Raw genomic sequence first — 22,852 nt, 5'->3', positions numbered from 1 at the left:
GGTACCGCCTTCCACTGTCCCTCCTGTGGTCATCAAAGTGCCTAAAGCTAACAAGCAGAAGCACTTGGCCACGAAGGAACGCGAAGACCATACAGGAGGACCCCCTTTCGGTGCGGATCCCTCCATATCGGCTTCGCTTCGTTCCCTGCTAGAAGCTCAGTTTGTCGAGCTTATGCGCACTATGGGACCCCGGCTTATCGCCAACATTCATGGTGAGCTTCCGACCCCGGTTTCAGAGGGCGGTCCGCCCCCTCCCCCTCCTCCTCGTCGTTCGATCTCTCTGCTCGACGAGGGGGATCGGCGGAGGGCGGCGGAATCCTCCAGGAGGGCTTCCCTTCCTGAGATGCCACCTTTGGAGCCCATCACACCTCCACGCCAACAGGGTGCTAGGGCGGCTCATGATAATCGTAGTCCTGGGCATACTGCATCGCAGGAGGAGTTCTTCCGCACTCCATACCAGACCTGGGTGGCGCTGGGTGAATCCGCATCTCTGCCACCTCTACGATCCACTGCATCGAGCCCTATCCATTCCTTTGAGGCTTCAAAGGACCAATCGATGCATAGAAGATCTCGTTCTCCGTCCCGTCACCGGGAGGGGCATCGATCTCGGCACTCTTCTCGGCACTCCTCACGTCATTCGGAGGTGTCTCCGCAGAAGAAGATGCAGCGTTTGGGATACTCCTCGTCGGATGTGTCCCAGCCGGAAGGACCGGAGTATGAGGAACCATCTACCTCCTATTCTCCCTGCCGATCTCAGCTCTCCCTGGACCCGGAGGCTTCCACGTCTTCTAGCCCGTCTCGTCGGCCGGCCTTGGCAGACCAATTGTCTTTCTCATCCTTTCTCCGACAGATGGCGGATGACTTGGATGTGACTTTGGACACTGGGTCCAAATATTCTAAAGAGTATTTGGACACCATGCATTTACCTCACCCTCCGGCGGAGACACTTCGGCTTCCTCTACACAAGCTGCTGGACCAGACTTTCATGCGCTGTTTTGAGACACCGTATTCCTTACCGGCAGTTCCCAGTAAACTGGATGCTCGATACCGCATCGTTCACCACAAGGGGTTTGAGAGAGCTCAACTTTCTCATCAGTCCCTTCTAGTTGAGTCCTCTCTCAAACGTTCTCATCCCTCCCAAGTCTATGCTTCCGTGCCTCCGGGCAGAGAGGGGAGAACGATGGATAAGTTTGGTAGACGTATCTATCAGAACTCGATGATGGCGACTCGAGTACTCAACTACAACTTTTTCTTCTTTTCATACTTGGATTTTTTCTTGCCGGTGCTCCGCAAGTTCATTCCTTTCATCGATGCTCAGGCTCGTTTCCAGTTTGAAGAGGTGGTGGCGACCCTGTCCCAATTACGCCTTCAACTGATGCAATCCTCCTACGATGCCTTTGAGCTCTCGGCTCGAGCTGCGGCATGTTCGGTTGCCATGCGTCGCCTGGCATGGCTTCGAACCATCGATATGGATCCGAACCTCCAAGACAGACTTGCAAATGTACCTTGTGCAGGAGCGGATCTATTTGATGAGTCTATCGAAACTGTTACTAAAAAGCTGTCGGACCATGAAAAGTCTTTTCAGTCTATTCTACGTCCTAAACCGAAACCTCAGCAGTCTCGTCCATCTAGACCGCCTCAGATTTACCAGCGGCGTTATCAACCGAGGCAGACTCCTCCTGCGAGACAGCCTGCGAAGAGACAGCCTCCGCAGAAGACTCAGCAGAAGCCTCAGATGCCGGCTGCACCCAAGGCTACTCAGCCTTTTTGACTCTCTTCCAGGGAGCATAACCAACGTTCTGTCTTCCCCTGTTTTTCCCATAGGGGGTCGTCTCCATCATTTTTGTCATCGATGGGAGTCAATCACCACAGACCTTTGGGTCCTTACCATCGTAAGAGAGGGATACTCTCTTCATTTCCACCGGGTCCCCCCGGACCACCCTCCAAGAGAGTATCCTTCCAACTTAACGCAGACCGCCCTTCTTCTCCAGGAGGCTCAGGCCTTGCTTCGGCTTCGGGCCGTCGAGCCAGTCCCGTTAGATCAGCAGAACCAAGGGTTTTACTCCCGATATTTCCTGGTTCCGAAGAAGACGGGCGATCTGCGGCCCATTTTGGACCTTCGAGTCCTCAACAAGTTTTTGGTCAAGGAGCGGTTCCGTATGCTGACTCTTGCCTCTCTCTATCCCCTCCTCGAGCAGAACGATTGGTTATGCTCTCTGGACCTCAAGGAGGCCTACACTCACATCCCGATTCATCCGGCCTCCCGCAAGTTCCTCAGATTTCGGGTGGGACATCTGCATCTGCAGTATCGAGTGCTTCCATTTGGCCTTTCCTCTTCGCCCAGAGTCTTCACGAAGTGTCTGGTGGTGGTGGCCGCTGCACTCCGGAACATGGGTCTCCAGGTGTTTCCATACCTCGACGACTGGCTCATCAAGGCCCCGTCGGCCCCAGAGGTCATTTCGGCGACCTTGACTACAATTTGTTTTCTGCAGAACTTGGGCTTCGAGATCAACTTTCCCAAGTCACATCTTCAGCCCACCCAGACTCTCCCCTTCATCGGGGCGGTCCTGGATACCATCCAACTTCGAGCGTTCCTTCCTCCTCAGCGCATGGATGCTCTTCTTCTACTCTGCCAATCGGTGTCTTCTCGCCCGTCCATCTCAGCGAGACACATGATGGTCCTCTTGGGTCACATGGCATCCACAGTTCATGTGACGCCTTTTGCCAGACTACATCTCAGAATTCCTCAATGGACCTTGGCATCTCAGTGGACTCAGGTGTCCGACCCGTTGTCCCGCCACATTGTAGTCACTCCTGCTCTACGGCAGTCTCTTCTCTGGTGGATGACCTCTTCGAATCTATCCAGAGGTTTGCTGTTTCATTCTCCTCCCCACCAGAAAGTTCTCGCGACCGATTCATCGAACTATGCATGGGGAGCTCATCTGGATGGTCTTCGCACTCAGGGGTTCTGGACCAGTGCGGAACGACTCCATCAAATCAATCTTCTGGAGCTCAGAGCCATCTTCAATGCTCTTCAGGCTTTTCAACATCTGCTTCACGACATGGTGGTCCTGATTCGCACCGACAATCAGGTCGCCATGTATTATGTAAACAAGCAAGGGGGCACGGGCTCGGCCTCCCTCTGCCAGGAAGCTCTTCGAGTCTGGGATTGGGCGGTCCGCCACAACACCTTCCTCAGGGCTGTCTACATTCAGGGGAAGGACAATGTCTTGGCAGACAAATTGAGTCGTCTTCTCCAACCTCACGAATGGACGCTCAATTCCAAACCCCTTCATCAGATATTTGCACAGTGGGGGACACCTCAGATAGACCTCTTTGCAGCCCCCCACAACTTCAAGCTGCCTCAGTTTTGCTCCAGGATCTACACTCCTCTCCGCCTCGAGGCAGACGCTTTTCTGCTGGGTTGGGGGAATCGCTTCCTATATGCGTTTCCTCCTTTTCCTCTCATTCAGAAGACTCTGGTCAAGTTGAGATCGGACCATGCCACCATGATTCTGATTGCTCCTCGGTGGCCCAGACAACCCTGGTTCTCCCTTCTACTTCAACTCAGCAGCAGGGAGCCCATACTTCTTCCAGTGTTTCCTTCACTACTCACTCAACATCAAGGTTCACTACTTCATCCCAATCTGCAGTCCCTCCACCTGACAGCTTGGTTCCTTTCAACATAACTCCTCACCAGTTTTCTCAAGCAGTGAGGGAGGTCTTGGAGGCTTCCAGGAAGCCTGCTACTCGACAATGCTACTCCCAAAAATGGACTAGATTCTCCTCCTGGTGTATTTCCAATGCCACGGAACCTCAGCGAGCTTGTATTGGACTACCTTCTACACCTATCTCAGTCTGGTCTCAAGTCTACCTCCATACGAGTCCACCTGAGTGCTATTGCGGCTTTCCATCAGCCTCTACAGGGGAAACCTTTGTCTGCTCATCCTGTGGTTTCCAGATTTATGAAAGGTCTTTTTCATGTCCACCCTCCTATCAAACCTCCTCCTGTGGTTTGGGATCTCAATGTTGTCCTGTCTCATCTCATGAAGCCTCCGTTTGAACCTCTCAACAAGGCTCCACTTAAGTATCTCACCTGGAAGGTGGTTTTTCTGGTGGCCCTCACGTCTGCTCGCTGCGTCAGTGAGCTTCAGGCCCTAGTGGCGGATCCACCGTTCACTGTATTCCATCATGACAAGGTGGTTCTTCGTACTCATCCGAAATTCCTGCCTAAAGTGTTCTCTGAATTTCACATCAACCAATCCATCGTGCTTCCAGTGTTCTTTCCAAAGCCTCATTCTCATCCTGGGGAAGCTGCTTTGCACACTCTGGACTGTAAACGTGCTTTAGCTTTCTACTTGGATCGCACAAAGCCTCACAGAACTGCTCCTCAACTTTTCGTCTCCTTTGATCCAAACAAGTTGGGACGACCTGTATCGAAGCGCACCATCTCTAACTGGATGGCGGCTTGTATCTCTTCCTGCTATGCCCAGGCTGGATTATCCCTTCCCTGTAAGGTCACAGCCCATAAGGTCAGAGCAATGGCAGCCTCTGTAGCCTTCCTCAGATCGACACCGATTGAGGAGATTTGTAAGGCTGCCACTTGGTCCTCGGTTCATACATTCACCTCTCATTATTGTCTGGACACTTTTTCCAGACGGGATGGACAGTTTGGCCAAACAGTGTTACAAAATTTATTCTCTTGAAATTGCCAACTCTCCCACCATCCCATTGGGGTTAGCTTGGAGGTCACCCACTAGTGAGAATACCTGCCTGCTTGTCCTGGGATAAAGCAATGTTACTTACCGTAACAGTTGTTATCCAGGGACAGCAGGCAGCTATTCTCACGTCCCACCCACCTCCCCTGGGTTGGCTTCTCAGGCTAGCTACCTGAACTGAGGAGACACGCCCGGTACATCGGGCGGGAAGGCACTGGCGCATGCGCGGTGCGGGCATCTCGAAACTTCTAAGTTTCTTCAAGCAAGACATGCTTTCAAGATGTCCGTGTCGGGGCTCTGTCGGATGACATCACCCACTAGTGAGAATAGCTGCCTGCTGTCCCTGGATAACAACTGTTACGGTAAGTAACATTGCTATATATATATAAATAATTTTTAAAACAATATGTCCAATGTGTGGCAGTGGCCAAAAAAGCAAATAGGATGCTAGGAATTATTAAAAAAGGGATGGTCAACAAGACTAAGAATGCTATAATGCTCCTATATCACTCCATGGTGTGATCTCATCTGGAGTATTGCACTCAATTCCAGTCTCGTATCTCAAGAAAGATATAGAGAAGGTTTCAAAGAAGAGCGACCAAGATGTTAAAGGGGATGGATAAGAAAAGACTAAAATGGTTAGGGCTCTTCAGCTTGGAAAAGAGATGGCTGAGGGGAGATATGAGTGGAGTAGAACGGATACAAGTGGATCAATTTTTCACGCCTGGGACGTCTCCAAGAGGCTCTTCGAGGCGGAGACGTTCTCCGACCCCCTCGAGACCCTTGGACGTGGCTTCGTGGGGCTCGGGTTCCGGGAGGGAGCCCCGGTATTCTCACGAGCCCTCCCCCTTTTGTTCAGCGGAGAGGTCGAGAACCCCCTCCCCGCCTGCCAGACAGTCCTCCTTTTCTGGCTTTGTACAGGACATGGCGTGTGCTTTGGGTCTTGACCTCATGGCGGGGTCGCAATATACCAAGGAGTACCTCGAGGAGCAGGACCTCCCTGCTCCCCCAAGGGAATCCCCTCAGCTTCCCCTAAACAAGGTCCTTCTTCAGACCTTGCTTCGAAACTTGACTTCCCCTCTTACAGTTGCAGCGGTGCCGTCTAAGATGGAGTCCAAGTACAGGTCGATACCACCCAAGGGGTTTGAGAAGGCTCAACTTTCCCACCAGTCTCTGCTGGTCGAGTCTGCCCTCAAAAAGACACAGCCCTCCCGGGTTTCTGCGGCGGTTCCGCCCGGCAGGGAGGGACGGACCCTTGACAAGTTTGGTCGCCGCCTCTATGCCAATTCCTTCATGGCATCCAGGGCGTTAAATTATGCCTTTACCTACTCCTCTTATTTACGTGGCATGATTAAGGATTTGCCTCAATATCGGGAGGCTCTACCGGACTCCCGCAAGGAAGGGTTCGACAAGTTTGTGTCAAACCTGTCTCAACTCAGGTTATACCTCTTTCATTCAGTATATGACACATTTGAGTTGGTATCGAGGGTGGCGGCCTTTGCCGTAGCCATGCGCCGGTTGGCGTGGCTCCGCACCCTCGACATGGACCCAAACTTGCAAGAACGCCTTGCGGACTTGCCTTGCGTGGGGTCCGAGTTATTCGACGAATCCCTGGAGGCGGCGACCAAACGGCTCTCGGAACAGGAGCGCTCGTTAGCCTCCCTGGTCCATCCGAAACCTTGAGCCGCGCCTCAGAAACCTTTCCGGCCTCCCCCGAGGAGGTACCCTCAAAAGTCGACTCCGGCTTTTTCGAGGCCACCGCCTCGGCGCCCTCCTAGGCAGGGCAGAGGGGGACAAGCAAAAACTCCACCGCAGGGTCCTGCCAAGCCCGCGCCGTCCTTTTGACGGGATGGGCGGATGGGGCCGGACCCCCTCCGCCAGCGCGCCGGACCCCCTCCCCATCGGGGGTCGACTCCGGTCCTTTTACACGGCCTGGACCGAGATAACATCAGCCGCTTGGGTGCTCCGCACCGTCTCAGAGGGCTACTCGCTCAACTTTTGGGCTACACCGCCGGAACATCCACCGGGGGCTTGCCCATGCAACCGGCTCCAGCTCCCCGTCCTCTTGGTCGAGGCCAGGTCCTTGTTGAGGCTTCGGGCGGTGGAACCTGTGCCCTCCGACCAACGGGGGCGGGGGTTTTACTCCTGTTATTTTCTGGTCCCAAAGAAGACCGGGGACTTGCGCCCCATTCTGGACCTCAGGAAGCTCAACAAATTTCTGGTACGGGAGAATTTCCGGATGCTGTCACTTCCGGTACTATATTCTCTCTTGGAGGAAGGGGACTGGATGTGCTCCCTGGACCTGAAGGAAGCGTACACCCATGTTCCGGTGCATCCCGCTTTCCGCAAATTCTTACGGTTCCAGGTGGGCGAGCTGCACCTACAGTACAGAGTCCTCCCCTTCGGCCTGGCCTCGTCCCCTCGAGTCTTCACGAAGTGCATGGTGGTAGTTGCTGCCTCACTCAGGTCTCGGGGGTTTCAGGTCTTCCCTTACCTGGACGATTGGCTGATCAAGGCCCCGACCAGGGAAGGGGTTATCTCAGCGACCCTACAGTCTATCGTCTTCCTCCAACGGTTGGGGTTCGAAGTCAACTTTCCCAAGTCCCAATTATGGCCGACCCAATCACTTCAATTTATAGGCGCAGTGCTGGACACTGTTCGCCTCTGTTCCTTCCTTCTGCCTCCGCGATTGGAGGCTTTGGTTCGGTTGGGCCGGCTGATCCTTCAGCTGCCGATGGTGTCAGCCCAGCGCATGATGATGCTTCTGGGCCACATGGCTTCGACGGTCCACGTCACGCCGTTCGCCAGGTTGCACATGAGAATTCCTTAGTGGACTCTGGCCTCTCAGTGGCACCAGGAGTGCGATCCGGTCTCGTCTCGCATAACGGTGACTCCTTCTTTGAGACGCTCGCTCCGTTGGTGGACCGTCTCTTCGAATCTTTCCGGGGGTTTGCTCTTTCTTGTCCCTCCGCCTCGCAAGGTCCTGACCACGGACTCCTCGGAGTACGCGTGGGGGGCCCATCTCGATGGTCTGCGGACGCAAGGCCTGTGGTCGATGGAGGACCGGCGCTGTCACATCAATGTATTGGAGCTTCGCGCCATCTTTTTGGCGGCTCGTGCTTTTTGCCACCTGCTCCGCGACCAGGTAGTCCTCGTGTGAACGGACAACCAGGTGGCCATGTATTATGTGAACAAGCAGGGTGGGACAGGCTCTTGGTCCCTTTGTCGGGAAGCTCTGCGTCTTTGGGATTGGGCGATCTCCCAGAACATCTTCCTACAGGCGGTCTATATTCAGGGGGATCAGAACTGCTTGGCAGACAAACTCAGTCGGCTTCTCCAGCCGCACGAGTGGTCACTCAACTCCAGAGTCCTGCGCGAGGTCTTCGAACGCTGGGGGACTCCGCAAGTGGACCTGTTTGCCTCCCCGGAGACTCGCAAACTACCCCTGTATTGTTCTCGGATGTACTCCCCGGATCGTCTGGAAGCGGACGCCTTCCTTCTCGACTGGGGAGGGAGGTTCCTTTACGCGTTTCCTCCTTTTCCCCTAATCTTGAGGACGTTGGTCCGTCTCAAATCGTCCAGAGCCACTATGATTCTCATTGCGCCTCGGTGGCCTCGTCAACATTGGTTCTCCCTGCTTCTTCAACTCAGTGTCAGGGAGCCTCTGCTTCTGCCTGTGTTTCCCTCTCTGCTATCTCAGAGTCGGGGTTCGCTGTTGCATCCCAATCTGCAGTCGTTGCACCTGACCGCTTGGTTCCTTTCTCCTTGACTTCAGTCCAGGTGTCACGCTCGGTGCGGGAAGTTTTGGAAGCCTCGTGCAAGGTCTCAACCAGGCTTTGTTATTCCCAGAAGTGGACCAGGTTTTCCTCCTGGTGTTCCTCGCGTCATCTGGATCCGGATTCGGTCCCGGTATCTTCGGTATTAGACTATTTGTTGCATTTGTCTAATTCCGGCCTGAAGACTACATCTGTCCGGGTACATCTCAGTGCCATTTCGGCTTTTCATCGGCACTTGGATGGACGTTCTCTTTCGCTTCACCCTCTGGTGACGCGCTTCATGAAGGGTCTTATCAATGTTTGTCCCCCTCTGAAGCCCCCTCCTGTCGTTTGGGATTTGAATGTTGTCTTAGCTCAACTAATGAAACCTCCCTTTGAGCCTATCGACAAGTCTCTTCTGAAATTCCTTACTTGGAAGGTGGTATTTCTGATTGCTCTCACATCTGCTCGACGGATTAGTGAGTTGCAGGCTTTGGTGGCGGATCCGCTTTTCACGGTGTTTCATCATGACAAGGTGGTTCTCCGCACCCATCCTAAATTTTTACCTAAGGTCGTGTCTGATTTCCACCTCAATCAGTCCATTGTCCTTCCGGTGTTCTTCCCGAAGCCCCACTCCCATCCTGGAGAGACGGCACTTCACACGCTTGACTGTAAGAGGGCGTTGGCTTTTTATCTCCAACGGACCCGGTCGCATCGGAAGGTTCCTCAATTGTTTTTGTCCTTTGATCCTAATCGTTTAGGACACCCTGTTTCTAAGCGCACCTTGTCCAACTGGTTGGCTGCTTGTATTTCTTTTTGCTACGCTCAGGCTGGTCTCCCGCTCTCGGGTCGAGTCACGGGGCATAAGGTCCGGGCGATGGCAGCTTCGGTTGCTTTCCTCCGATCCACTCCTATGGAGGACATATGTAAAGCTGCCACTTGGTCTTCGGTTCATACGTTCACCTCCCACTATTGTCTGGACACTTTGTCCAGAAACGACGGCCGGTTTGGCCAGTCGGTGTTGCGTAATCTGTTTTCCTAAATTGCCATCCTCCCACCTGCCCTTTTTTGGTTGGCTTGGAGGTCACCCACATGTGAGAATATGCTGCCTGCTTGTCCTGGGATAAAGCACAGTTACTTACCGTAACAGGTGTTATCCAGGGACAGCAGGCAGATATTCTCACAACCCGCCCACCTCCCCGGGGATGGCTTCTTTGCTAGTTATGGAACTGAGGACCACGAGGTGGGATGCGCCCTCTAGTGGGCAAGAAGGCATGCACATGCGTGGTGCAGTGTAGCAAACTTGAAACTTCAATCAAGTTTGCTTGAAAAGCTGTCCGCGCTGGGGCTCCGTAGATGACGTCACCCACATGTGAGAATATCTGCCTGCTGTCCCTGGATAACACCTGTTACGGTAAGTAACTGTGCTTTATCCCACACTTTTTTGAATTCCATCACTGTTTTCCTCTCCACTACTTCCATCAGGAGGGCATTCCAGGCATTTACCACCTTCTCCATGAAAAAGAATTTCCTAACATTGCTCCTGGGTCTTCCTCCCTGCAACCTCAAATTATGCCCTCTAGTTTTACAATTTTCTCTTTGGAAAAGATTTGGTTCTATATTAATACCTTTCAAGTATTTAAACGTCTGTAGAGCTGACACATGTAAATGCAGTTCTCTTGACTTCTAATTTACTGTACCTAATCTCAAATCAACAATCGGAGGAAGGCAAGAAAATAGGAGATGAAAGAAAAGAGATTAACTCCCATGTTGGCATAGGTCCCCACAAGCACCTACTGTGCATATATTCCCACATCTGTGTGCATACTTGGCCATAGATGTCCCCATACATTCCACTTGCATTTTTGTATATCCCCTTCCACAAGGGGAGGTGCTGAAACATTCTCGGCCTAACCAAGAAGGGAATTAAGCTTACAAGTTATTCCACATATTTACCCCTAAGTTCAACACACTTTGCACATCGTGTCTGAAGTTTCTGTAACCCTTCCAAAAAATATTCTGATGTCTGGTAACTTAAAAACTGCTCCACTGCTGCAATCATCTCTGAATCACTCAAAAATTGTCACCCTTTCAAACTATTTTTAAGGTTTGGAAACAGAAAATAGATGGAGCAAGATCTGGTGAATAGAGTGGATATTCTATGCACTGCAATCCAAACTGATTCAAAACATCCATCGTTTTGCCAGCCTTGTAAGCAGGTGTGTTGTCTTGCAAAAAGAGAATTCTTTTCCACAGCTTCCCTCTCCTTTTATTATTTTTTTTTTCTTTCAGTGCCTCACAGCAATTTAGAGTAGTATTCTGCATTAACTGTTTGGGCCCTTGGAAGATAACCATTACAACATCTTCCTGCCCAAAATACTGACTTGAATCTTGAATTTCCTTGGTGACCATTGCATGAACTGTTGTTTTTTTTCCTCAGGATCATAGTGGTGTAACCATGTTTCATTAACAGTAACTAGTTCCAAAAAGTTGGCCCCAGCTCGCTGAAAATGTTGTGAAATCAACTTGGAAATGTCCACTCAACACTGTTTCTCATCAGCTTTCAAGCATTTGGGCACTCACTTGGCCGACAGCTTGCGGATTATACACCTAACATCCTACATAGCTGTAATATCTCAGCAGTTATTTTAGCTGATCTGTCAAAATCAGCTCGTGGAAAGGGTCAACCATTTCAGGAGTTGACACCATTTGAGGCCTTCCAGCCCTTGCTGCATTGGTCTCAATCTCCATACTAGAAGTTTGCACACCACTTTTTCACGGTGGAGCACGATGAGCATTTGTCTCTGTGTTTGCATCATACATACTTTTTCATTGACATAATCAATCAATGATCTGAAACAATGTCAAAACATAGCATTATAATTCTGCAAATTGCCACTTTGTAAAATAAAATAACACTTTTCAGCTACAGTGGCAAAATAATGCTCAGAATATAGGAAGTTGGTTGGACTGAGAACTTTTCAGCACCCCTCAAACAACATGTGGTCCTATTCCCTATTCCCTCTTAGGGGCCCTTTTATTAGGCTGTGGGAGTGTCTTTAGCAAACCTTTACATGGGGTTTTCCTGTGCCCTAATACCATTTCTGCCATAGTAAAATAGATGCTTTTACATTTGATTCAATTAATGGCCATGGGCTAATGTGTATGGCCTTTAACAAAAAATAAAAAATAGCATACGAGTTCTTACTGCCATCCATTTTCTAGGCAGTAAGAGCTCTCACACTAATCCTGTATCAATAGTTTAACATGTGATAATGTAGATGAGCTAACGGTCCTCGAGGGCCGCAATCCAGTCGGGTTTTCAGGATTTCCCCAATGAATATGCATTGAAAGCAGTGCATGCACATAGATCTCATGCATATTCATTGGGGAAATCCTGAAAACCCGACTGGATTGCTGCCCTCGAGGACCGACATTGGACACCCCTGAGCTAACTGATCAGTTCAGAAACACTTACTCTGGACCCTGACCCACCTCTTTCAAAGTAAAAAAATACTTTTTTGTGTAGTTTACATGTGCAAATTTTAACCTTACTGTGGGACACCTGAGGGCCCCTTAGTGAAATGTACCTTTTTGAATAAATGCTTTAGTGCATGTATTTTTTAGCTTTTAATATTACTTACATGATGTAGAAAATGACATTGGGTCAAATTTGTCCACACAGGAACTCAATTTCCCTGTCTCGTCCCCCATGAGACTTGTCGGTATCCCTATCCATTCCTGTAAGCTCTGCCTTACCCGCACATGCCTCGAACACTTATGATTTTAGTGTTTGAGGCTTGTGCCAATGAGAACGGAGCTTGCAGAATGGGGCAGGAAAAGAACTTGCAGGGATGGGGAAAAATTGTCCCTGTGTCATTCTCTAACATGAAGATCAGTGGGCCTGAAGTTTTGATTTTTAAACTCTGAATTCAGTATTATATTTTAAAATGTAACTTCCCACATGCATTCATAATAAAGTGAACATTTTAAACTTAAATCTTGAACTTGTCTTATTTGTGAATTTTGATGGATGATATCTAAGTGGTTTTAGAAGCTCAGATACAGTAGAACTACTATAGTAAAAAAATCACAATAACTCCTTTTTCAGGCATGTTAATGTGTGCCGGTCAGGATATGAGTTGGGGGACCTGATTTGCACCTTAACTGTAGCTGGGCCTCATTCCCTTCATCACCACAGTATTTGAGATTAGAACGTTTTTGTTAGATCTTATCTCCTTCCAGGCATTGAACAGTTCTTAAATCAGTTGCTCTTACTTATAAGCATATAAACTAGTGTGTGTGTGTGTGGGGGGGGGGGGGTTCAAAGCTGTGGCTCCAGCACACATTTCCACCACAGTCCTTCTGTAGGGATGGGAGGAAATGCAGCATTAGTCTTAAGTGTATTGATTGGTTTCAATTCAAGAAACAGCTAAAACCCCAATTGTTTGTCACCGTATTCGTATGCCTTAATAGTCAGAAAAAATAGTTCACCCCTGTTGATTTTAAGATTTCTGTTTGTCATAATTATGTTTGGTTTTAACTTGTGTGAACCAGGTTCATAAGTGGTATATAAAAATTTGAAATAAAATAGTATTGTGTAGGTATTTCATGATGCTGCTTGGCTCCCATGCTGTCCTCATAACAGGTAGTAGAGAACCAATGCAAATACTGCTATTACCCAGCACTACACTTCTACATATAAGCCCAGACAACTAGAAGGGCTTGGGTCTCAGAAACGGAGCCTACGCACAGCAGTGACACTCACAAACTGGAAAAAGTCAGCGTAGTACAATCGCTCCAACTCCAATCATTGACCCCCATACATATTTTTTTAAAGCATTTTCAAAAAGCACTTAAAACAGCTAACCCACAGTCGGGTTGAAAAAAGGAAGTGTAAGCTAGACACTGAGAAAAACAGCAACCAAATTACTTAGCTTTTTAGTGGTTGACTTTGCTGACTTTGCTGATTTAACTTTATAAAGGAGTGCAGTCACTAGTGTAGATTTGCCGACGCGGCCAGCGTTTCGCGGAATCATTAATCAAAAGTATCCGCTGCGTCAGGGCCACCAGGACATTCAAGAAGTCAAAGCTTCACTGCAAAATTGAACAAAAAAATAAAAAGAAAGCAATTAGCTCCCAAAAACCTATCAAACAACACACATACAACAACAGCACTTACATTCCAGCACTCGGTCACAGAATTTCAAAGCAAAAGTTAAGATGGCCACCGGCTACATTTTATAGCCCTTCCGAAATCGGAACGTGATGACATCACACCTCACTAATAAAAATGTTGCCACTCAAAGCATCTGTTCAAGCCAGACGGCCACAGGGTATTCAGTCTATTTATCCAACGTTGTTCTCTTTGAGCTAAAAACCTCCTGAAATCACCTCCTCTCATATTGGGCTGTACTACCTCTAGAATCAGGGCTTTTAAGGACCCAAAATCGTGAGATTCTTCAAGGCAATGTTTAGCTAGAGGAGCCCCCATTATTTTATTTTTGATGTTACTCTTATGTTCTGTAAGACGTGTAGTAAATTTCCGGGAGGTCTGACCCACATACACCAAATCACAAGGGCATTGTATAACATAAATCACCCCCCAGGACTTACAGTCAGAATTGTGACGTAACATGTATTTTTTCTTGTCTCTAGGATTACAAAAGCAGTTAGAGCAAAGCATAATACTACACATTTGACACGCCCCACATGCTTTATGTCCTATCCAAGCATAATCAGACCCTAACCTGATGTTAGGAAGTACAGAAGGACAAAGAATCTCCTTCAAGTTCCTGGTTCTCCGGAAAGCAATCCTCAAATTATAGGTTTTAAACGTACCTGAGGTACGTAAAATCGCCCAGTGTTTTTTAAGGGAGCTAACCAAACGATGGCATTGGCTCGAATAGGTTACTACACATGTCATGTGTTGTTCACCTAATTTCAAAGCCTCAGATCTCCTAGGCGTGAAAAGGCCCTCCCTATTACAGTATAGCGCTCTTTTGTATGCTGCAGAAACAACTTTTGCAGGGTAACCCCGAGTCAAAAATTTTTTCTTTAAACCAACAGCTTGTTTTTTAAATTCTATTTTAGAGGAGCAAATTCTCCGGATCCGCAAAAACTGAGAATACGGGAGACTTTTTTTCAGAGAACTTGAATGGGCACTGGAATAATGCAGGGTAGAATTACAGTCAGTGGGTTTGGTGAACACAGACGTATGAAAAGCCCCTTCCCTAATTTCAACAGAAACATCAAGAAAAGAGATCTGATTGATGTTACAAACATGAGTAAAGCGCACTTTAGGATGACAAGCATCTAAGTACACAAAAAATTTTTCCAAATCATTCATACTCCCATTCCAGACCAGAAAAATATCATCAATATATCTGGTCCAGAAGGCCACCTGTTGAAAAAATTCACACTCATATACCCAGTCACGTTCAAACTTGTCCATAAACAAATTAGCAACGGCAGGGGCCATCGTAATCCCCATCGCTATCCCTGATTTCTGTTGAAACAAATGGTCCTTAAACATAAAAAAACTGTCACTCAATACAATCTTCGCAAGAGAGCAGATGAACTCAGTTGGAACTGTGGGATTAAGCCTTTTTTCTAAGGTGTCATGAATTATTTGAAGAGCTTCAGACTGGGGTATAATAGTGTACAATGAACATACATCTATGGTCACCAGGATCGAATCTGGCCCAGGTCTAATAGTATCCAATTTTTGTAAAAACTGAGTCGTGTCTTGAGTAAATGCAAGAGTCTGACGCACGAACTGCTGCAGAAATCTATCAATGTATATAGAGGAGGCTTCCAGAAGAGCCCCACGGTTTGACACAATTGGATGACCAGGAGGTAGTGTGGAGGATTTGTGGATTTTAGGGAGTAGATAGAAAATAGGTATCTTCGGATGACGTACATTGAGAAACCGAAATTCTCTACTGGTAAGAAATCCATCATCCAAGGCCTTCTTAGTTAAACCATTAATTTTCAATTGCAAATATTCAGTTGGATCCTGCGGAAGGATGACATAATCTGAACTGAACAGCTGTCGTTCAGCTTCCTGTAGGTACATTTCTTTACTTAACAGAACAATTGAGCCACCTTTATCAGCCTTTCTGATGATCAATTCAGTATCCTCAGTAAGGGTTTTAATGGCCTCCCTTTCACGCTTACTTATATTATAATACTGTTTATCATTAAATCTGTTCTTAGTGTCCAAAATATCAGATTCAACTAGTTTGTGAAAGGCAGAAATCAATGGGTCAACCGGGCCAGGTGGAACCCAAATAGATTTTGGGTTTATTCGTGAATCAAAATCCATTTGTTCAGATGTAGCCACAGTGGAGAAAAATGATTTAATTCTCAATGTTCGAAAAAATTTCTCTAAATCAATCCTGTTCTGGAAAATATCAACCGGGGTAGTAGGCACGAATGATAAGCCTTTAGCTAATAGGTCATGTTCATCAGCAGTCAGAATATGCTTAGAGAGATTTACAATCCTAATGTTCATACCATTCTCCCTTAAGTTCATGGAAACCTGTGACCTCTTTGAGATCTCGTCTGTGGGCGTTGATGTTGATATTGAGCCTGGTTCTGCTGAAAATATTGAGCCTGGCCGCGACCATTCCCTCTTCGCCATCTGCCTCGTCGTGGAGGTCGAGGTTTGGGATCTAAAAAATCCTCATCAGAATTAGATGATTCAGAGGTCTGGTCAAACGCTACTTTCCTTTCAGCAGTCTGATTTCCAGAGTCAGATGTTTTTACCCAAGGATAAACTCTATTCTGGAGATAATCCTGTTCATCTCGTTTGAACTTTTGAAATTTATCCTTCTGGATCTCGGCTCTAAATATGTCCACTTTCAGTTTCAAATCATCCTGATGTTGTTTAAACTCATTTTCATTAGAGTTTTGTTTTAACAATTTTAATTTATCTTCAATTTCTTCTTTAGTTTTAGTCATCGCTTTCTTCGTGCGATCAATGATAAGAACCATCAGGTCCAAAGCACATTTATTCAGGATCGCTACCCATTTTTGATTAAACTCAACATCATCCACAAACATCCTCGGTTCCTTCTGTACTCTTAAACCTCTGGGAATATATTCCTTCTTGCAATATTCCGTTAGTGTCGCTCCATGAAGCTCAGCTCTAATATATCTTTTTGAGAGAACATTCATTTCATCCCAAAGGATCGAATTATTGAGAGTTGATTGCTCCCAATTCATACTCGAGGAGGAATCAAGTACAGAACTTATAAAGTCTGCACTGAAACTTAGGCCAGTAGCCCAAGATTGTTGTGCCATCTTAACACAAGGGAAAAGTACTAGTGTATAAACTACAACACAATACCCCAGCAGTATATATAAATATATAGTAGAGAACCAATGCAAATACTGCTATTACCCAGCACTACACTTCTACATATAAGCCCAGACAACTAGAAGGGCTTGGGTCTCAGAAACGGAGCCTACGCACAGCAGTGACACTCACAAACTGGAAAAAGTCAGCGTAGTACAATCGCTCCAACTCCAATCATTGACCCCCATACATATTTTTTTAAAGCATTTTCAAAAAGCACTTAAAACAGCTAACCCACAGTCGGGTTGCAAAAAGGAAGTGTCTGGTCCTCATAACAGGTGCCAGCTAAGGGACTTGCAGCATAGAGTGGCCAAGGCGCACTCTGATCAAGCAAGGGATAAAGGAGAGAACTAAAGCTCTGCTATGCAGGTAAGCTCTAGGAGCTTTTGATCCATGTTTGGATTAAATCATGAATAACACATGGTCACATGTCTATTTTAAAGGTAAGTAAAACTCAATGCTATATATTTTATAGTTTATTTAGAAAGGAACAGAAAAATAGTGACCTAGTGGTAACAGTAGCTGTCCAACAACCAAATAGATATACAAAAAGAAAGGCACAATTTATTTATACAAAAACCCAACATGGCTTCATCAGATTATTAAAACCAGAATCAAAAAAAAAAATACAATAATTAAAACCAACCATGCAATAAAAGTACAGGGAGTCCTTCCAAAGGAGAGTAACATGATCATACATAGAAACATAAATGGTTGGTAATTGTTTATATGCAATAGTGTACATAGTGATAAACAGTAACTTCTTTAAGAGAGAATAGTGGTATATTAAACTGCTTTTAATATACATTCTGATGTCAAATCAGTGCTTCATCATTCTCTCTGCGCATATGTATAGGGCAGTGGTTTCCAACATATGGTCCCCAAAGTCCTCTTTCAAGGCCCTGTGTTAGTCTACCTTTGTATTTTGTAAAACTTTTATGTAAACCGCTAGATCTTACAATAGGTGGGTATATCAAAATAAAATAAACTTGAAACTTAAATCGCAAGAGGATTGTGAAAAATTGCAAGAGGACCTTCTGAAACTGGGAGAGTGGGCATCAAAATGGCAGATGACGTTTAATGTGAGCAAGCGCAAAATGATGCATGTGGGAAAGAGGAACCTGAACTATAGCTACCTGATGTTGGGTTCTGTGTTAGGAGGCAATGCCCAGGAAAAGGATCTAGGTGTCATCATTGAGGATATGTTGAAACCCTCAGCTCAAGGTGCAGTGGCGGCTAAGAAAGAAAATAGAACATTAGGAATTATCAGGAAAGGAAACAAAGATCAAACTGTTAAATTGCTCTTATATTATTCTATGGCAGTGTTTCTCAACCTTTTCAAGCCAAGTACCCCCTAAGCCTAACAAATACCAACTGAGTACCCCCACCTGAGCTCCGTCCCTGACTCCACCCCTATAATAATAGTTCTACTTGTAATGCAATTTCGTCCATCCATTTTTCATATACACAATATAATCTTAGTACATAATGGTAACCACAAAATTATAAAAATGCAAAGCACACTGTATTAATTATTTATAGGGGGGGTTTCAAAGAGGCCAAGGCAGATGACTTTAAAGTATGCAATGTCACCTCAGTAACTACAGAAAAAGACAAACATAGTGCAAAATATAGACAGCAGATATAAATTCTCAAAACTGACACATTTTGATCACTAAATTGAAAATAAAATCATTTTCCTATCTTGTCTGGTGATTTCATGAGTGTCTGGTTGCACTTCCTTCTGACTGTGCATCCAATATTTCTTTCTGCCTCCTGCATGCTTCCTCTCCAGACCTCAATCTATTCCCCAACCAACATCTCTGTCCTTGCGGCCAACTTTTCTTCCTCTCTCATCCCCTAGATCAAGTACAGCATTTTTCACCACTGCCCACCAGCCCCATGCCCATTTCTCCTATCATCCCTCTCCAACACCTTGCCAGATCTCTCCCTCCATCACTATGCCCAACATTCCTCCCCCTTGCATCCCCTTCAATCTATCTATCTGTTCCCTCTCCACCACCATATCTAACAATTCTCCCTCTCATCCTATTCCCCATGAATCTCTACCTCACTCCTCTCTCTGTCTCTATGCCCAATTTTCTTCTTCCTTTTCCCATGTGCACCATCTCTTTCCCTTTCACTCACACATTCAGGTTCAACAATTGTCCCTTTCTATCTTGTCCCGAGTTTATGCCTTCCCCCTTACTGCTTTTCAGCTTTTGTCCCTCCCCCTTCCTCCCTCCCCTGAAGTTGACCTGCGCTGAAGTCTGCCTGCCCCCTGCTGAAGCCGCCACCAATTCCTCCCTGCTACCTGACATGCTCCATCCAATCATCCCCTGCCGCCGTCACAACTCCAGCCAAGGAAGGACCAGGCATGTGCAGTGATCCCACAAAGCCTTCCATCAGTCAATTCTGACATGGGAGAGAAGGTTCTGGGCCAGCCAATCACTGCTTGGCTGGCCTGGAACCTTCTCTCCGACATCAGAATTGATGGCGGGCAATCACTGCATGCGCCTGGCCCTTCCTTGGCTGGAGTTGCAGCAGGGGATGATTGGATGGAGGGTGGTGGCGGGGGAGGGGGGTGAATGTAGTGTATCGTGTGACAGTGAGGAATCGGCGGGGGCAAGCAGGGAGAGATCCCAGATGGCGGCCAGCCCAGGTACCTCCAACAGGCGGCCCACAGGTTGAGAAACACTGCTCTATGGTACAGCCATACTTTGAATATTGTGTGCAGTTTTGGTCGCTGTATCTCAAAAAAGATATAGATTTAGAAAAGGGCAACACAAATGATAAAAGGGATGGGATGACTTTCCAATGAGGAAAGACTAAAGCAGCTAGGGCTCTTCAGCTTGGAGAAGTGACAGTTCCGGGGTGCTATGATAGAGTTTTATAACATACTGAGTGGAGTATTAAGGGTAGATATTAATTGCTTGTTTACTCTTTCCAAAAATACTAGGATTAGGGGACATGCGATGAAGCTACTAAGTAGAAGATTTAAACAAACCAGAGAAAATATTTCTTCACACAAAGTGTAATTAAACTCTGGAATTCATTGCCGGAGAATGTGGTGAAATCAGCTTAGTGGGGTTTAAAAAAGGTTTGGATAAATTCCTAAAGGGGAAGTCCATAGGCCATTATTGAGATGGCTTGAGGAAATCCACTGTTTATTCTTAAGATAAGCAGCATAACATTTGTTTTATTACTTGGGACCTGGGATGGCCACTGTTGGAAACAGGAACCTGGGCTTGATGGACCTTTGTTCTGTCCTAGTAGGGCAATTCTTATGTTCATGTGAAACTTACCAAACCATAATAGCCTTTATGAAGACAGGCCTTAGAGCACTAATATGCCTGTTACTAGGAAACATGAATAAGATGATATCTTAGGTTCCTACACAAGACACCACATTGCCAGCAGAATCCTTCACCTCAGCTACAGAACATCACTCTCACCTGATACAAAACAGGGAACCTCAAAAAACATGGAGATAAAAACTGAAAGCAGAGATAACCAGAGCCTCTGCATGTTGTGCAGCACCAGAGAACTAAGAAGAAATGCATTTCCTCCCATATAGTACAAAATAAAGCCAACAGCTTGTGATAAGCGGACTATGCCTGCTAGGAGTGTCCCTAGCTCAGATTCTAGGTTAAGTCCTGACACAGTCCAGAATCTGCCTTTTCCCCCATATTCTGCCACTCTGTCTGAATTTCCTGCTAGGGCCAGTAGAGGGAGTAAGAAAGCAGCAGTGCTGAATTCCCATCCCCCTCTGTATCACAAGATGAATCTCAGGAAATCCTTTTCACCTGAGGGTTGGGGGCGGGGCTGCAAGCTATTTTCCCTGAAGGCCAGGCTCCTAGAGAGACAGAAGGGAGAGGGACAGCAACAGGGAAGGTCGCAAGGCTCAGGGTTGAGAGCTCCTGATGGCAGACCAGCTCCAGAGGACATGGAGATTACTGAGGCTGAAGGAGAATTGCCTACCAGCCTGAGTGAGGAACCGTTGGCTATGGAATTAGAAACAAGCCCAGAAGCCTGTGTTGAAATGACTCCTGATTATACTCCCATGGAAGTTTGCACAACAAAAGCAAGTACTATTTGAATTTTGCTGGAGTTTGTTTTGGACTTTTCTTTGGGTTTTGCTGTCTGAATTAATCTTACTCAAGTTAAAGAGTGGATTGGACTATGCTGAGTTAAGCAAGGACTTTTCTTTTGGAAGTTTGGAGTTTTTCTTTCTTGAAAGTAAAATGGTGTTTTTTTTTTCTTTTTGAAATGAAGCCTTCTTGCTATGCTGAGACAGTGGGGTAAGCCCCATGTTACGTGGTGGGATAGCGGGCCTAAGTTCGGACAAAAATAAGATCACACGGCGCACACTGTCCTTCCAGCCTCAAGTGGCTGAAGAAGCCAGTACTTCTATATTGTCTGGTTATTTTGAGTTTTGGGAGGAAAAGTTTTTCCTTCTTTGCTTTCGAACTATATGAGGACTATAATTTAAATGAGAGTTTGTTTAAATTGAACTCTTTTTGAGTTCTCAACCAAAGACTATTTTTGGGAACTTTGTGCTGGATGATATGAGAATTTTGTAAATCCTGACAAGCAAATTATTGTTTTTTTCTTTGTTTTGAACAATTAAATACAAACCTGAATTATTGTTTGAAAGCTGTCCCTTTTTCTGAACGTGAAAACAAGTCATCCTTGTGAGACATGCAGCAACTCACAAGAGTTTAATTGTGGCCAGTATTCCCAGGCCCTCTGCCTGGAGCGTGCGGGTTACAAGCTGTAATTTCTTAAAACTGACACAAGTCAATCACTAAACTGAAAATAAAATAATTTTTCCTACCTTTGCTGTCTGGTCATTTTTTCTCTGATTTCCTGTCTTTTCTTAATTCTCTTGCCAGGTTCTCCCTATTCATCAGGCATGTCTTCTATCTCCACATCCAATGTCCATCTTCCCACGGTGTATCTATTCACTCTATCATCTCCCCCATCTGTGTCCCTATTCTTGCCCTATTCAGCACCTCTCCACTTCTTGTCCAAGAAGCACCTGGTCCAACATTTCTTGCCTCCCTCTCTCTATTGTCCAGTGTCAAATTTTCTCATTCATCTCCCTTGCCCCTGTGGTTTCTTACACTTAATTTTGCTTCAGCAGTGCTACCTACATGCTACCTCTTGTCAGTCTGGGGTATTTCCTTTGATGCAGATGCAACTAAGTGTCTAAGGCAGGGGTGTCAAATTTGGCCTGCAGGGTAATTAGATTTGGCCCTCTGTCCTTCCCTCCTGGTCTCACCTTCAAACAGCCTGCAGAAGATCGCCAGTGATGTAGCAATCCTAAGCAGGCTGCTGTCAACCTCCACAGCACGTTCTCGCTGCCGTGATCTAGTACATCAGAAGAGGGGCAGGACCGCGGCAGAGGGAACATGCTGCAGAGGTCGATGGCAGCCTGCTTAGAATTGCTACAGCACCTGCGATCCTCTGCAGGCTGTGTGAAGATGAGACCACGCTAGAAAGAACATAAGGATTGCCGCTGCTAGGTCAGACCAGTGGTCCATCGCAGTGGCATACCAAGGGGGGGGGGGCGGTGCGCCCCGGGTGCCAGCCCTGAGGGGGTGCTCCCGGCCTTGCCGTTCAGTCCCCGTCCTCCACCCCCGAAGGACCGCTCGCCCCACTGACCTTCCAGCACCACCTATGAAGCAGCCCGCAGCAGGATTGCGAGGTCAGCGATCCCTGAGCTGCTTGGGCGCTGCTTCCTGCGCCGCGGTCCCGCCCCTCCTCTCACGTCAGAGGAGGGGCGGGACAGCGGCGCAGGAAGCAGCGCCTAAGCAGCGCAGGGATCACTGACGTCGCGATCTTGCTGCGGCTGCTTCATAGGTGGTGCGGGGAGGCCAGGGGGGCGAACGGTCCTTCGGGGTGGGTCGGGGTATCAGGCCTTCAGGGTGGGGCAGGCAGGCAGGCTTTCAAGGGGGAGGGGGGTGACAGGCAGGCAGGCAGGCCTTCAAGGGACAAGCAGGCCGTCGGGGGTG

Source organism: Geotrypetes seraphini, chromosome 5 (assembly GCF_902459505.1).
Source record: "Geotrypetes seraphini chromosome 5, aGeoSer1.1, whole genome shotgun sequence".
NCBI lineage: Eukaryota > Metazoa > Chordata > Amphibia > Gymnophiona > Dermophiidae > Geotrypetes > Geotrypetes seraphini.
The sequence above is the reverse complement of the archived record's forward strand: the minus strand, read 5'-3'. Positions refer to the sequence as shown.